A 17338-nucleotide genomic window follows, 5' to 3' on the forward strand; every position below is an offset into this window, starting at 1 on the left:
AGAAACTCACCCGAGAGAAAATGGCGATTCCCGCCCGGGTCTCTGGCTTAAGGCGCCTCCGGGCTGGCTGCTCCAGTCTCAGAACCTTACCCGAGAGAAAATGGTGGATGCCGCCTTGGTCTCTGGCTTAAGGCGCTCTCTGGAGGTAGGCCCTCCACTTGCAGGGAAGGGGCAGAGGAGGATGCTGAACCTCCTCTGTCACTCCTTCCTGTAATTCTTTAAGGGATTTTTGTGTTTCCTCTTTAAGAGTTTCAACCTGTTTACCCATGTTCTCCTGTATTTCTTTAAGGGAATTATTCATGTCCTTCTTAAAATCCTCTATCAGCATCATGAGATATGACCTTAAATCTGAATCTTGCTTTTCCAGTGTGTTGGAGTATCCAGGACTTGCTGTGATTGGAGTACTGGGTTCTCATGATGCCAAGTAGTCTTGGTTTCTGTTCGTAAGATTCTGTTTGCCTTTTGACATCTGTTAATCTCTAGTGTTAGATGTTCTTGCTGTCTCTGGCTGGTGGTTGTTCCTCCTGTAGGTCTGTAAGCCTGTGTCAGCACTTGTGGGAGACCAGCTCTCTCCTGGAAAGACCTGTGCACAGGGGGCTGTGGAACAGCCCCACCTCCTGGGTGCAGAAGGATGCAGGAAGGACCCTGTCCCAGCTGCTCTGCAGCTTCTGCTGCCTGTGCCTCCTGGCTGACCCCTCCTTAGACAGTCATTGGAGAGAAAATGGAGGTCTCACCTGAAACCCGGGGTCTGAGCACTCTCTGGAGACAAGCTTGTCGCTGGCAGGAATGGTGCACAGAGGGCTGTGGAATGGTCCCACCTCCTGGGTGCAAAGGGATGCTGGAAGGACCCTGTCCTAGCTGCTTCTGCTGCCTGTGCCTCCTGCTGTCCCACCTTAGACAGTCCTCTTTATGTATTCTTACAGAAGAGTTTAAGTTATCAATTAGCACTTGGGCTGGTAAGCTATACTTTTTTCTTCTATATATTGTTCTTATGCATTGTTTGGCTAATTCTTTTTACAGTTAGAATCATCTCAGAGTATTTCCTAAATCCATCCCCACCTTTTCCCTGCTTCTTTTTGTGTTATTAAGCCCTCATTTAATTTCACTCCAGCTTATGAATATACTTTGTATGATTAAGTTAAAATACACTGATGGTATCTTACTTAAATAAGTCTCAAACTATCAACATTGCAACAAAGAATCAGTACGTTAGCATAATTGTTGAGATATTCTGTACTTACATTAAGTGCCCACAATCTGTTGGGTGATTTCTTTATAGGACATTTCTAGAGTTCACAACCAAATATGACCAGTGCCTCCTTGGTGTGGGACACAATCCTTCAAAACCAGTTGATGCTTGATTTATAGCCAAGCATATGATGTATCTCAGGGATGTTCATGTGCATTTAAAAAGCATATTTTGTTATAATTCTGAACCATGTATGCGAGGAGGATTTCCTACAAGCACAAGGGTGTGTTTGTTTTCCCCTGTAATTGGCATCTTCAGTGTAGCAAGATGAATGGGATCCTGTGGGTCAAGAGGGAGCTAACTGTATGGCCAACCTTCACGGGGAGAAGAGTGCAGTGCCATCACTTGGAGTTATTTGGCTAACACTCCTATTTCTGATGCCGCATCTCAGTACTTCAAACACAGTGATTTGCAGAGGGAGGTGGAGGGCTTAGGCCACCAAAGGTGGTGTTTCTACGAATTACCTCCGTTCTTGGGAGATGAGTTCTAACACAGTTCAGTTAAAATTAACTTAAATTTAAAATCTGTGCTCAAACATGTGCTGTGTGTCAGACAATATCCATAGTATAGAAAATAGCTCTTAAACCTCATAGCTTGAATATTCTAAAAAGAACTTTAATATGAAAAATAAAGGACTCATACTCTATAGTATGACGGGATGGCTATGGGTAGAGCTTGGTGGTAGAGTGCTTGCATCATGCTAGGGTTTCTGTCCCTAGTGTAGGGGAGGGAGGTAAGGAGGGGATGTGATGGAAGCAGTGTAACCAGTTACCAGGCAATGCTTGAATTACTCAGAGGTCTTAAGATTTTAAGTGTAGGATGAGAAATAAGTCCAACACTGAGTGACTCATATTTCATTATCCTGTCTCCAGGGTTTGGACGGTGAGCGTTCATCTCAGAAATCTAGAAAAGAATGATGGTTTTCCAGAGCTGGACCAGGCCCAGGGAGGGTCAGATAATGAGTCACAGTTCCTTTGCACAGCTCTGTAACTACAATGAACAGTCATGCTTTGCACATTTGGAAGTGTCCAGAAGAGAGGATTTTTGAACATTCCACCTCGGAGACAAGATAAATGTTTGAGACGGTGGGCATGCAGTGACCCTGCTTTGATCACTGCAAAATGCATCCATGCACGGAAACTACATTATATTACATATATTTGCCCAATTGGTGTCAAATAGAAAATAAAAATAAATATGAAATAAAACAAGTCTTAAAAACTTACGATCAAAGGTAACTTTTAGATTTTTGTTACACATTTAAATATGGTGAACTGTGAAGTTATACATTTTTGATCTCCTGTCTGCTTCCTTCTCTTGTTGATAAGTGTAAAATCAGTAAGTAGTAGCAGACACCAGAATAACTTTGTCCTTTAAGCACGAGTGCCAAACAGTATAATGCCGAGGCTTCTGCAACCCCGTGATTTATGTTTTCTGGGCTCCCACATGCTCTTAGATGCTTAGACTCGAAACCTCAGAGACCTGTCCATTCTCACACTAGTTTTCCAGGCGTATTCACTTTGGCATCAGTCGGCTGCTGAGAGCCTTGGCTTTTCCTCCTGAGGCAATCTCTCTCTATCCCGATCGCCATGACAGCAACAGTTCTGATCCTCATGTCTGGGCTGTGTCACATCCCCTCTAAAACTGACCCCTTTAGCTTTCTTCTTAACCTTGGAGGTTATAATTTTTCTCTAAAATCATTGTGATCCCTTATAAATTTTTCAACAACTTTTCAAAGCGGACAAAGTCTGGGTTTGATGCGTCTTAGTGGTCCTCCTCACAGGGTTCTAACTAGGCTGTACACTTCGATTGCTTTTCTGAACATGCCCACCACCGCGGCGGCTCCTGGTGAGACCTTTCCTTGAGGTTGGTGCTGTACTCTTCTAATCCAGTGTTCTACTTCTGACCTCTCCAAAGACGCCTTCCTTGACTTATTTATTGAGCACCTTACCCACCCTTCCAGAGCCCACTCACCTTCCGCCTACTTTAGGAAGCATTTGCACTGTCAGCCTTCCTTCTCTGCAGTCTCTGGAGTTGTATAAGTACAACGGTATCCTGACAGATCGCAGCCTGCCTTACAGAGCTGCACATGTGGCCACGGATTTTCCTTTTAACATGCAAAGCCTGTCTTTTTATGTTGTTATGTTCCAACCAACCTTCCCTTTACTGAGTTTTGAAGCTCCTCAGGACTCAGAAATGTGTTTGGATTGAATTAAGGATTCTTTGGGACCCCGCTGTAGGCATCTGAGTGACCTAAAATTGGCATGTAATCTGAAGTTAGAGCGCAGGATTAACTATGCACGTCTACGTGAGAATGGAACCCGAGGGCACTTGACACCCGTTGCATTTCTAAATGAGATTTTCTACCCGCAACTGCTTTCCGATCTTCATGTTTCTTATTTCAAAACTGGATATAACTGATGCAAAATTTAAAAAGTGAAACAATGTTCCAGATTATCATTCAGAATGCAAATAAATTGTTGTCTGAGATATTAAATGTTGGGGAAAAAAACGTAAAAAGGTATGAGGGCAACTGCATGGGATATAAACTTATGAGGAAAAGCTGTTTATTCAGAAATGACTTTTACAATTTTTATTTATTCTTTGGTAATTTTATGTATGACCACAAAGCATTTAGATCATATCCACCTCTGGTCATCAGCTGCTGAGGCCAACACTGGTAACTGCTTTGTGTTTTTCTTCCACTAGAGGGCAGCAAAGATTCACGATTGGATAACAGACTTTTTTTTTTGAATATAGTTTCCAAGCACATTTGAACGAAATACATTTGCCAATAATTATAAAACACACTTTCTAGCCTTATGATAAACTGTGAAGTAAGCTGAAGCGATAACTTTTCTCTTAGTAAAAGAGAAGAACAGGGCTCTTCACTGAAGAACAGGGCTCCTGCCTTGGGCTTTCAACCTTACCTCCAGTTTCATCCATCCACACAACAAACATGTTAGGCTCTGTTCCATGCTGGGAGCTGTGCAGTTCTTATAATCAGACACGGTTTTTGCTTCAGAGAACTCTGTCTTATGGCAAGTCATGTCCACACTAAAAGCAGGGGTGGCATACTTGTAGAAGACACAATACATTATACAGCCTGGATATTGCCTCTTGTATTTTTATTATTTCGCCACTCACAATAGCTATAGGAGGTAAGAATTAACACTCCTGTATTTTTGGATGGAAAATAGATCGCAGGGGTTGAATGTGTAGCACAACACATGAGTAAAGAGGCTGACGTTGGAACTTGGACAGTGCCAACAGAGCACGCCACCACTGCATCACACTGTGACCCACACAAACTGCTCTCGAATTAAAGAGCAAGAACAAAACCCCACCATCTCTGAAGTATTCCCTCTTTAGGTCTGTTTTACGATGTCAGTAAATGTGTTTTCTTTCTGACTTAGAGTCTAAACAGTTGGAGAAATAAAAGAGGGGAAACAAAGCCCACATTTTACCTTTGCTACTGAGAGACTTTTAAGAATTGGGGGCTTTGGCTTTGATCTGTTAAAGAAACTTGCTTGCTGGTGTAGGGTTCCAGTGTGAACTGGCTTCATCCTCCATGCAGCACCTCCTCCTAGTATAGGGCCAGCCCTGGAGGAGTAGAGAAGCGACTGAGCCTCTTTGTAAGTTGCCCCTGGGAAGGAGGGGGACTGAAAGACAAGCACATCCGGTTTATTCTCCCCAAATCTACTGGTCAGATACACCACTGTCTCCTCTGAGATGAGAGAAGCCAGGAAAGTTGCTTCTTGGGGCAGAAAAAATCTTCAAGTGATAGAGGTGCATCTATCAGAAAGTGCCCAGTTACCGTGCTTCTGTCTTTCACAAACATGTCTATACTAGACATCATTTGTGGCTATTAGTGGTTCATCTCTATTATTTGGGTTTTGTGGTTTCCAGGAATATGCTATTATTTAACTTTTAAATAAATGTTATGTGTTTTGACTTTGCTATCTAGTTGTTTGGGTTTTGTTTTGTTTTGTTCTGTTTTAATTTTTATGATTTAATAGAGATTCTAAAACATGGAAGAACTCACATCACATCTCATCTCTTGAACAGCTCATCTTACTGGCATCCATCCTAACTTTTTCATCATCTATAACTTACCCTTAGCTTGGGTGGTACACCCCCTACCACACTCTGTTTCCAATGAGAAAAACTTCCAGGATGCTCCAGCTTCCTACAAACACTCCTTAAAGCCTCTTAAGATGGTTTTCTGGTTGTATTTAGACAGTCTTCTGATCCTCATTTTGTTTTTCTCTCAGAAGGTGATCACGTTGATTAGCTGATGAATAAATGCCCTTGGATATTCTATCTCTTGCTATGAATTATTTATTTATCCAGTTCACGTTAACCCTTCTTTGGGTCCTGCTGTTTATGTCAGAAACTATGAGTCAGGGCAGAAGAGTTCAGAGCACTGAACAAGTTGTAGATTCTGAACCAGTGGACCTTCTGGTCATTAGGTACCGCCCCTCTCTCACACTATGTCACCCCAGAAAACAATCACCGCTCGAGAAGAAAGCTGGGTCGTAACTATCAAGGCCTCAGACAGGTTGAGTCAGCTTCTTGGAGGTATAAGGAATAAAGGGTTTCTGAGTGGGGGAAGAGGGACGAAAGCAGAGTGGTTAGAGACAGACTAACAATAAGTGGAAGAACCTGAAAATATGGAGCTAAGAAGATGGAACAGAGAGTGGAAGAGAGACAATGGAGAGATGTAGAACATCTCAGCCTAATGCTTCAAGGCCACAGACAGCACCGGTGACTGGCATTAGAATCATTGTGCATTCCCTTCACCTTCTAAGCAGCCAACTACACAAACATCATTGCCATAAAAATTAGTACATTAAAAAATACATAAACATTGTTGTCATAAACATTAGTACATTAAGAAAAATACACAAATCCTAAACTTCCTGGGTAATACTTTTAGTAGGAAAAAAATCATTAACGTATTGATAGATTTTTGGTTTGCAGGGAAACAGTTAAAGTGGGATAAAAAGCAAGTGCCACCCTAGGTATGGTCTGACTTCCCTTAAAGATGCAAATTAAGCCACAGCTCTGAACCGGCTGCTTAGGAAAGTTACAATTAGCCTCAGTAATAATTGTGCTCTTTGGTTCTTGCTTTGTTTTACAGTGACTCTAATTAAAGGCCTAGTGATGTCGGAAAGTCACATTAATTATTCATCTGCAAACATTTACATAGACTTCCCTGTTCCCCTTCAATAAATTATCAACTTCACATCTCCATAATTTAATCAAAATGACTAAAAATACACCATCTCAAGCGTCGGCTCCTCCTCTCTGGTCTTTGTCTCTACAGTGTTATTTGCTAGGAGAGAAGACTTCCAACTGTTAACAAGAAAGGAGAGAAGAAAAATCTGTCTGGAAATTGTGCTGCTTTTCCCACACTGTCATATTGATTGGTATAAGGCTGTGGTTTGCAAATGTCTGTAATTTTTTTTTTTTTGAGCAAGATGAGAGGTGCCATGGAATTGTGTTATTATTAAAACCCAAATGCTGCTGTGATTATTAATAGAAGCAGAATATTTAAGAACACTGGGACAGTTCTCCCCATGATGCTCGGTATGTGAAGAACTGAAGCTCCAGCAGCTTAGCATTGAGAACCTGCAAAAATGGGAAGAAACTCCCAGGGTTTACTTTTGAGGCAGCAGGTTGAGACAGTCCTATGCAAAGGTAGGAATGCAATTTAAGAGAAAGAGCCTAAGGAGACAGATGTGCATTCAATGGATTAAGTAGTTACTTAGTTGGTCTATAGCTCTTAAACATGAGCTGGCAGACAGCCAGTCAAACCCAAGGACTACTGACCCGAAGGGCGATAATGGGAAATATGTACACATTGGAGTTAGCTGTACTCAACTTCAAATCTCAATTCTGATTTTCAATAGTTTCTGATCTGTTTAAAAAGTCTTATCAATCTTGATAGACAATGTCCTGATTGAGGAGCAATAAATACAATGGGCTTGCCGTAGGGAACACAAGAGCCAGGCATTGTGAAGATGGACAGACAGCAGACAGCTTTCCATTTCTGCAAGTGTCCTATAGCATCTTAATTCTAATTCCTGTACAAAAATTGTATTTCCTGAAGGGTTGCAAAACAAACAAACCAACAACCATCTTGTGTTTATAATTCAAAAGATTTAAAACTGTTTAAATGTTACTATGCCCCAGTTGACCTAGAAGTCCCACCCATTCTCTCAAAAGTCTGTTATGGGGACAGAAATCAACAAGCTGGTCCTAAAATTCATATGAATACACCAGAGACCCAGGATAACTAAGACAACCCTAAAAAAGACAAGGTTCTTACTCCTTACTGATTTCACAGTTTCCTATAAAACTATAAGAACCAAGGCGGAGATGATCTGGCATGGAGACAGACATTATAAATGTGCACATACATGTGGTTTAATTCTTTATCAAGCTGCCAAATATTGGCTAGAGAAAGAATAGTTTTTAAAGGAAGCCTATCACAGTTGGACAGCACCATGCAAAGCAATGGAACTAGACTCCTATGCCATGCCACACGCAAAGATGAACTTGTGGATAGGAGTTGTGGATCAGAAAGTAAAAGCTCTAAAACTCAGGTGAAGAGGTCCGCGTTCTCATGAGCTCAGAATAGAGGCTGCTGCTTCTCCCCAGCTTTTCTCCTTTCTCCCCCTCCTCCTTGTGTCTTTGAGTTATTGAATAGCCAAGGATGGCCTTGAACTTTTAACTACAAAACTAAAAGTACATATATCAAAAGAAGTAATAGATAAGTTGACTACACCAGGGCTAAAGGTATCTATGGGTTGTTTTGTTTTCCTGTAGATTGAACTCAAGTCTCCATGCACGCTGAGCATATGTGCTACCTGAGGCACTTTCCCTTTCAGCTACACCAATATGGAGCAAATGAAAAGATAGCCCCCAGAATGGGGGGGGCAGTATTTGCAAATCATTTAGCTGATAGGGCTATAAGGGAATGTATCAAGAGTTGCTGTGACTACATATGATAAAAGGACCTGGAAAGACAACCCAATTAAAAATTTGGTAAAAGACTGGATCAAGTATTTCTCCAAAAAAGTGTAAACTTCCACTAAGTATATAAAAAGATGCCCGGTGACTCAGGAATCAGGATAGGCAAAGTCAAGGCCATAGAGAAACATCACATAGGCCAGGAAAGCTACAACCAGGGTGCTACTAAGTGGCTCTGGAAGATGGAGAGATGAGAACTTTCACACACGACCACAGAACGTGAGATGAGACCTTTGTTTTAGCTCAGCCTGGCACAGACTGTGTGTTTTCATAGGTGTGAAGTGTCCTATGAAGCCAACTCCATAAAGTAGGTTAGTGGTTATTTGGAGATGAGAGGTATTGAGAGAAAGGTGAGTGACTGCTGTTGAGCGTGAGGTCTATTTGAGGATGAGGAGAACATTCTGATTTATTGTAGTGACAGTGGTACAACTCTATGAATATGGTCAGGCCCTTTCGTCATACATTTTAATTGAATGTATCATGATGGATGAAGAGTATCCTAATACAACTTTTTTTTAAACGTATCTTCTGAGTTATTATGACTTCGCATAGGGTAGAGCTGCTTCATGCTGTGAATGGTTAGTACTAATTATCAACTTGACAGGCTGTAGAATCACCTGGGAGATGAGTCTGTGGGGCATTGTCTTGATTACATTAATTGACATAGAAAGATAGGACCGCCAATTACCAAAAGTACCTACCCAGATTCTCTTTTATCATGTGTTTTTTTCTTCTTATAAGATAGAGAGAGCCATGCTTGTATGTCGCACCTGTTGCGGTTCCTCGAAGCACAACCATCCAGGAAGAGCAGCTTGGCAGAGCTTGTGTTACTCAAGTTGAGGATTGATCTTGACATGCCTATGTGTCTTGGGATCTTAAGAGTTCTCCCGGGCTTATGAGCTTGACAACATGTTAAGCTCATTTTTTTTTTTCCTCTCAAAATCATCTAGGCCAGGGATAGCTTCCTCCCCCAGAGAACGGTGAAATGACAATGATGAACTGGAAGCCATGGAGTGACTCACTGTGATTGTGAGCCTCTCGGATGGGCTTGATGTCCATGGGGTGATTGAAGCCCATAGGGTTGGGTTCATGTTGTAACATGAAATGCCTCTCTTAAAACAATGAAATATCTATGTGCACAAAAGCCTAGCATAGGACGAGACAGTCTATAGCAAGTGCTGTATAAATTCTGTAGAATCAGTTTTGAACTTCTGATAGAAAGTGCAACTATTTAATTCATGTCATTGAATTTGACTTTGATAAATAATATTAAAGTAAGCCAGATAGCGTGCAGTTTTGCTCGGCTCTATTGATGACAGAAAAGAGATTATGGCACCAATTGCTTTGGCAGAACCATATATGGAGAAATCTGCATCCCACATAACTTATCACAGTATAAAATCTACTTAGTAGCTTTAAGTGTCATATGTCAATTTATACCAAACTTTTACAGTAGTCAAATAATTAGGGGGCTACTGTGGAGGCTTTTATATCTCCTGTATATTCATGGCTTCTTTTTAAGATTGTATTTTACTATTTTTTACTTAGGTGTGTGTGTATGTGTGTGTATGTGTCCACAGAGGAAGGGGTCAGATCTTGAGCTGAAGTAACAGGTGGTTGTAAGCTGCAAGACATGGGTGCTGGGAACTGAACTCTAGTTCTTCATGAGGATAGCCAGCATCCTTAACTGCTGAGCTCTCTCTCCAACCCCATCATGGCTTATTCCTAATGGCTACTTTAAGGCCCCAAACCACTTAATATCATAGACATGAGAAAGTGGAAAGAGGACTGGATTGGAGTGGACTTGTATCAATCTTCCCATTATTAGCACAAATACTGTGTCCTTTGGAAATATCACTACCCTTTAAACAGCGAACAGACTATTCCATGAACTTCTAAATTATCAAAAGGCATAATAAAGAATAGATTACACATATAAACACAATGGCTGAAACAAATAAGAACACTGTTAGATAATAGCAATGTGGGAGACAGATGTTTGCTTATCCTTAGAGCCCAGGTCACATCGCTGTGTCCATACCAACTTTTCTGGCTCTCTCCATGACTTTGACAATGTAATGGTGATGGGGCTTTGAGTTTTCTTTAATCTCTTCAGACTTTAGTGTCAGCAATCATCTCATAGTTCAAGTACATTACCAGGAGATTCTAAGTAGGGGACAATTTCATTGTGATATGCATAAGATCCATCATTCAATGTAAGGATTTTCTGTGGTTAGAAGCTAGCGATGAGTCATTGTCACCCATGTCCTCCATTCTGGGGTGGAAGGAAGTATCCACTGTTGGGCATGGGCTTTAGAGAAGTGGCAAGACATCAATCAGGGGTTGGGAAAATGCAGCCTGAGATGTAGGAAGTCAAAGCTGGCATTTCCTGACTCCCGGGAATCTAGTTGCCACTAGAAAGCCAGAGAAGTCAGAAACGAAGTATTAGGGGTCCACAGGGTTGCAGTGAGGCCAGGACCATTGGGGGCCCTCTGGCTGAGGACAGCATCTAACCCTGGGCTGGGGATGGGAGCTCCAGTTTAGCTTATCTGTGAAGATAGCAGTGGTTGTATGGAAGTGCAGAGGCCTTCTATGGGAGGCACAGTGCAGCTCTGTAGGCAAAGTCCTTTCCCATGCTCCCCAACAGCACTTTCGAGGAAGAGACTGTCCTTGGTTCCAAACTGTTTATTGGTTGTTCATCGTGGAAAATGGATGTGTACCAACTTCTCAGGGTGGACCAGAGATTAAATACTTTTTGCAAGGAGGAATGTCTGGAAAGGGAAGCTTATTGGCTAAACCCTCTGGTCCTCTAGATACCTCATTAGCATGTAGAACTCTGTTTTAGGCTACATGACTGATGTGGGGAGTGTGACACACAGAAGTTCCAGGCCAGGAATCTGGTAGGGAGCAGGGAGGTGCCTACCATCTTAGGTGTGTGTACCCAAGTTTCCAGGGTCTCAGACCCACTCTATCTTACCAACTTTCCTGGCATGGTCCATTGTTCCACAGGGTAAGCTGTTTTGCAGTCAGAGCCCTGCAAGAAAGCCAGGCACTTAGAGCCTGATTTGGGCTTTTCTGTAGTTAGCTGGTTCTGCTTTCAGTATTTCACTATCTAAGAATGATGAGCAGTTTCTGAATGGAAGTGTTTGAGAACCCAATTAAAAGTAGGTTTAAAAAAAATCTAAGCCTACATATGGTGCCTAACATATGGGCAATTCATCTTTGAATGTGGTAGAGGAAAGGTCAGGTTTTGAGGAGTTAGCAATGTTCTTTAAGGAGGTTGGCACAATAGCAGCTATGGCCCTTGGGTGGTCTTCTACCTTGTTCCTGGAGGCTTTTTTGTTTTGGTTTTGTTTCATGTTTTTCATATGTACTCTTTTGAAAAAGATTGGGAAAGCTGACAATTGTCTTATGTTAGAGAAGACAGCAGAGTTGGCTAAGCATGTCGAGAGTTTGTGAATAGAGAGAGAAGTGCTTGGGAAGCAAAAAGAGCCAGTGGGAAGAGAAAAACAGGGTTCAGGCTTGATGACTGGGAATGGGAATGTACCGCCCAATTAAACAGGGAAGCAAGATAGTCTAGAAGGTAAATTGCTAGCTCGCCCTGCTCTATATGCTTTTACTGCTGGTTGTCCATAGCATCTCCATGAAACTAGGGGCCAGGAAGAGCAAGAAATAGTACAGGTACAAGTGAATAGTGCTCAGCTGAGTGCACTACCAGAGGATTTGCTTGGGCCTACACAGACACTGTCACCTTTCCCAGTCTTTGTGTAGCATATGTCTGATGATGATCTGACCTGGCAACCAATAGGAATGCTAGATCTAAAGCATTTTAAAGAGGCTATTGTATGGCTTGCACTCTTCATTTGTTAAAGAAATGTTAAAAACTTGGGCTATGTATAATAAGGTTATCCTCCAAGTTGGAAGGGATTGGTGTCAGCTGTTCTAAAGCTGGACAACAATTACAATGGTCACCATGGTGGAGGCATGAGGCCACAAAACTAGAGTGCATGAGGTGTGTGTGTGTGTGTGTGTGTGTGTGTGTGTTACTAAAGACCAGCTGCTTGGTGAAGGGCATTATGCTGATTTAAAAGAACAAATCTGATCTGATGATGGCATAATTGAACAATCTGTTGGGGCTTTAAGAACCTAGGATATGATTGAGGAGTCAGGAGAAAAAAAAAACTACCTCATTTACAAAAGAACCTTCAGAATCATTTACTGTTTTCTTACAGAGATTGGGTTCAGGTATAAATAGAGCCATATCAGACCCTGAAATCAGTCATCGATAGAAATACTGGCCTTTGGAAACTCGAATACTGAATGTAATAGAGCAGTTGAAAGCATGAGGAGCCCTAATAGACAAATGGATAAGAGAGAGAACTGGCATTGGTTTTCAGGAGCATCATGCTAATATAGAACAAACCATAGCTAAAAGTCTTAGAAATCAAAATACTTGATGTTTTAATTGTGGTGAATTTCTAAAGAGATTGTAAGGCTAGAAGATTCAGAGCTCAAAGTAGCAGGTACTTTGACTCTAGGGACTATGGTGTTCGTAGATGAGAGCAAGCAGGTTCTGGTGGTTAGGAAGCACAAATGTTTCCAGGGTTTTGTCACCTATGTGGAAGGGGAAACACTAGTCAAAAGATTGCTGGTTCAAGAGGGACAGATGAGGTAACCTTTTGCCCTTGGGAAATGAACAGAGGGGCCTGTCAGCTTGAGGTCCCATAATGAACAATAGGAGCCATCTTCCTTTGGTCAGACAGAAGGTACCAAGAGGGCAAGAAAGTCAAAATTAAGTATTCCTGATCTTATTGTACATGCAGCTTTGGATCTGAACATGGGTATGCTTTTTACCCTATCCCCCAAAGTTGAATGTTACAAGTTAACCACTGGTAAATATGGTTCTTTACTCTCAGGAACAGTGGGAATAATGTTGGGAAGAAGTGGATTAACTTCTCAAGGATTTATTGTGCATCTAGGTATGGTAGATAAGGATAGCTAGGAAGAAATTAGAATCATGGCATATGTGAGAAAGGAGATGCAAATCGATGAAGAATATAGAATTGCTCAACTGTTATTGTTTCCTTACAATAAGGGCAAGGCTTCCCCAGTAGAAAGGACAGGAGTTTTGGGGAGTACTGGAAAACGTGTGTTCCGGCAAGCAATGGCTAATGATCAGAGCCCCAAATCAATGGTGTAAATGAATGGCGTTGACATGGAAGGCTTGATAGATACGGGACGTAATATTAGTATACTTTCCTAAAAGTCTTGGAAACTTTCCCAAAAGATTGGCCACTAACTAGTACCCTCAGAGAGCTCCCAGGGACTAAACCACCAACCAAAGCGTACACATGGTGGGACTCGTGGGTCTAGCAGCATATGTAGTAGAGAATGGCCTAGTCAGTCATCAATGGGAGGAGGGGCCTTTGGTCCTATGAAGTTTCTAGGCCCCAGAGTAGGGGAATGCCCAGGGCCAGGAAGTGGGAGAGGGTGGGTTGGTGAGCAGGGGGAGGGGAGAGGGAACAGGTTTTTTTTTTTTTTTTTGAGGGTAAACCGGGAAAGGAGATATCATTTGAAATGTAAATAAAGAAAATATATAAAAAAAATAGTTAAGTGGAAAAAAAGGTTTACATACAGTTTATAGGAATTGGTTAATTATTAGGACTAAGACAAAGTGTCTGATGCATTACCTGTGTGGGATCAGGAGGCAAACAGGGAAGTTGAAACCTTATGTAGCCGACATACTCATAAATTTATGGGAAAGGGACCGTTTACAACAATGGGGTGTGCAAATTAATATTCCTGCAATTCCAGGAACAGCAAATGAGAAAATTAAGTGTGATGTGGTAGATGCTCTTGGGGGAAGGTTTTGATACAAGTGATTGAGAAAAATACCAATTTGTGTTCATGACCCAAAAACAGGACACCACAGGGATTGAATTTCCAAATTTATAAAAGGGGCCACTGCTGACATACCAACAGCCTTACCCCTATAATAGTTATCAAACTGACCTGTATGGAAAGAGTAGTGGGCCATAACAGAAGTAAAATCACAGGCACTTGAACAACTGGTAAAGAACAGCTGGATGCTCAACATATAGAAGAGTCTATCAGAGTTGTGCTTGTTGTAAAAATGAAATTGGGAAAATGGAGGATGATAACTGATTTAAGAGCAGCTAACAAAGTAATTCAACCAATGGGTCCTTTACAGCCTGGACTTCCTTTACCTATAACAATAATTGACTTGAAAGATTGATTTTTCACAATACCCTTGCATGAGCAGGATAGCGAAGGGTTTGCATTTTCAGTACCTACTTTGAATATTTGTCATACACTAAAGAGATATCACTGGGAGGTACCTCCACAGGAAATGTTAAATAGTCCAACTTTATGTCAGTATTTTGTGCTTCAACCATTAGAAATAATCTGTAAGCAATTCCCTCAGTTTATCATTTATCATTATATGGATGACATTTTGTTGGCTGATTTTGACAAAGAGAATATGTTTAAGGTAACACAAAGAATTCTGCCATGCTAAGGGTTACAGATTACTTCACAAAAAATACAAAGAGGAGATTCATTTAGTTATTTGGGTTATTAAATCAATCAACAAAAATTTCGACCATAAAAGTACAGATTCATGGGGACCAATTGAAAACACTTAAAAATTTTCAAAAATTAATGGGAGATATTAGCTGCCTGAGGCCTACAATTGGAATTAGTACATTTGAGTTAATTAATTTGTTTCAAACATTACAAGGAAATTCAAATTTAAATAGTCCAAGATGTCTAACAGATGAAGCAGAAAAAGTTAATTCTTATAGAACAAAGACTGCAAGATGCATGTGTGGATAAAACTGATCCTAAACTTGATTGTATTTTGGTCATTTTTGCCTTCAATTCTCCTACTGTGCTCATTATGCAAAGAGGAGATAGTATTATGGAATGGATTTTCTTAGCTCACAAAGTAAAAAAGTTGAAGACATATATAGTAAAGATTTCTGAATTAATTATAAGATGTAGAGTAAGACCACACTGATTGTCAGGAGCAGATTCTGCTGAAATTATAGCACCTCTTACAAATGTTGAGATTATGTCACTATGGGTGATCAAGGAAGACTGGCAAAGAGCTTGTATTACTTGGGCAAAATTTATAACAAATATTTAAAACGCGAATGTGTACAGTTTATAAGAAGAACTAATTGGATTCTTCTACATATTGTAAAGAGAACATCAATTCCAGAGACACCAACATTCTATACTGATACACAGAAGACGGGGATGGCAAGTTATAAATCAGACAAAATAAGCAAGGTGCTCAAAAGTCTGTATGCATCAATTCAAACATCAGAATTATATGCAACCTTTATGGTTTTATTAGATTATCCTGAACCTCTTAACATAATTACTGATTCTTTATATGCAGAAATCATTGTTTTGCATATAGAGACTGCTGAATTTATACCTGAGAACTCAGAATTAACCTTGTTATTTATATAATTGCAACTGGCAGATCAGAAGTAGCTCTGCAATATCAGAAGCAGAAACCATCCATTATCTGTTACTCATATTCATTCTCATACAGGTTACCAGGTCTCTTAGCTCAAGAAAATGATGAAATCAACTAATTACTAATAAGAAATGTGTTAGAAGACTCAGATTTTCATGAAAAAAAAATCACGTTAGTGGGAGAGAACAAAATTAAAGAAAAATTTTATCACTTGGCAACAAACCAAAGAAATAATTTTTAAAAAATGTCCTATGTGTTCTCTATACAACCAAACTCCATTACTTGCTGGTAGTAACTCAAGGGGTACCAAAAGAAATGATATCTGGCAGATGGATGTTTTTCATTTTGCAAAATTTGGGAAACAAACCATGCCATTTACACGTACTCAGGGTTCCAATGGGCAACTGCTTTAAGTTCTGAAAAGGCTGATTGTGTTATTACACACTTATTGGAAATAATGGCAATTGTAGGGATGCCTGCACAAATTAAAACTGATAATTCTCCCACATATGTATCCAATAAAATGAAACAATTCTTTACATATTACAATATGAAGCATGTTTCTGGCATATCACACAATCCCACCGGACAAGCTATTATAAAAGGACCCAATCATACCTTAAAAGAGATGCTTTTTAAGCAAAAAGGGAGAGTAACCCCACCCCCCCGGGAACAGACTAAATAATGCCTTGTTAACCCTAAGCTTTTTTAATGTTGGTGAAAAAGGAACAGCAGCAGTAGTTGAGAAACACTGGGTTATCAAACAAAACAAAACAAAACAAAACAACCAACCAACCAAACAAACAAACAAACAAACCCGAGGAATTAGGCCAACCTATATACTCTATGTGTTGACATTACAATGGCCTGCAATAGTTTAAAATGGGGATGTGGTTATGCTTATGCATGCATAGGGAATGAAAAAATATGGCTACCAACAAAGCTTATACAGATTAGATCTGACCAGGGAAAATCTCTTATCACCTGAGACATAAATGTCTTCAGAAAGCGAATAAGCTCATGTGATTCACTCTTACACACTGTCTCAGTTACTGATTTCTCCAGAATATGCATTCAGCTTCAAAAGGGCTAGCAAATGATTGATCCCACAAAGATTGGACAACACATTGACTGGACAGACAACACATAGAACAGACAAACAACACATAGACCAGATAAAAACAGACTGGCAACAAATGATAACACTAGGGTTTTGTTTGTTTGTTTTATTTTGTTTTGTTGTTTTCTTCTTTTGGATTAACCATTTTCCACCCCTTGGGGCCCTGAACAGAAATTCTTCACCCCAATTCAGCATGAAGCAATTATAAGAAGATTGTCATCTCAGTCCCTTAAGTTGGGATGGATGGTTTTGGTTGTTTGATATATTATGTTTGTTATCATGTAGGATGATAGTTTTAAATTATTGTATATTGATAGAAATTTAAGGTTGTTTTGTTTTATTGTATATTAGTAGAATTTTAAGCTTGCTTTGTTTGAATTGTTGTAGACTGATAGGAATTTAAGGTTGCTTTGTTTCAATT

General features: G+C 40.4%; 1 long non-coding RNA gene across 1 annotated transcript in view; it reads left to right on the forward strand.

Annotated features, from left to right (window-relative positions):
* The window catches only part of LOC116085909, a 23228-nt gene extending 20776 nt beyond the window's left edge, over nucleotides 1-2452 (forward strand). Inside the window, exon 2 of the long non-coding RNA XR_004116745.1 lies at nucleotides 2122-2452. This is a non-coding gene — a long non-coding RNA (uncharacterized LOC116085909). The remainder of the gene's footprint in view (nucleotides 1-2121) is intronic.
* Nucleotides 2453-17338: the final 14886 nt, after the last annotated feature.

The sequence above is a fragment of the Mastomys coucha genome, unplaced genomic scaffold (assembly GCF_008632895.1).
Source record: "Mastomys coucha isolate ucsf_1 unplaced genomic scaffold, UCSF_Mcou_1 pScaffold12, whole genome shotgun sequence".
NCBI classification, from domain to species: domain Eukaryota; kingdom Metazoa; phylum Chordata; class Mammalia; order Rodentia; family Muridae; genus Mastomys; species Mastomys coucha.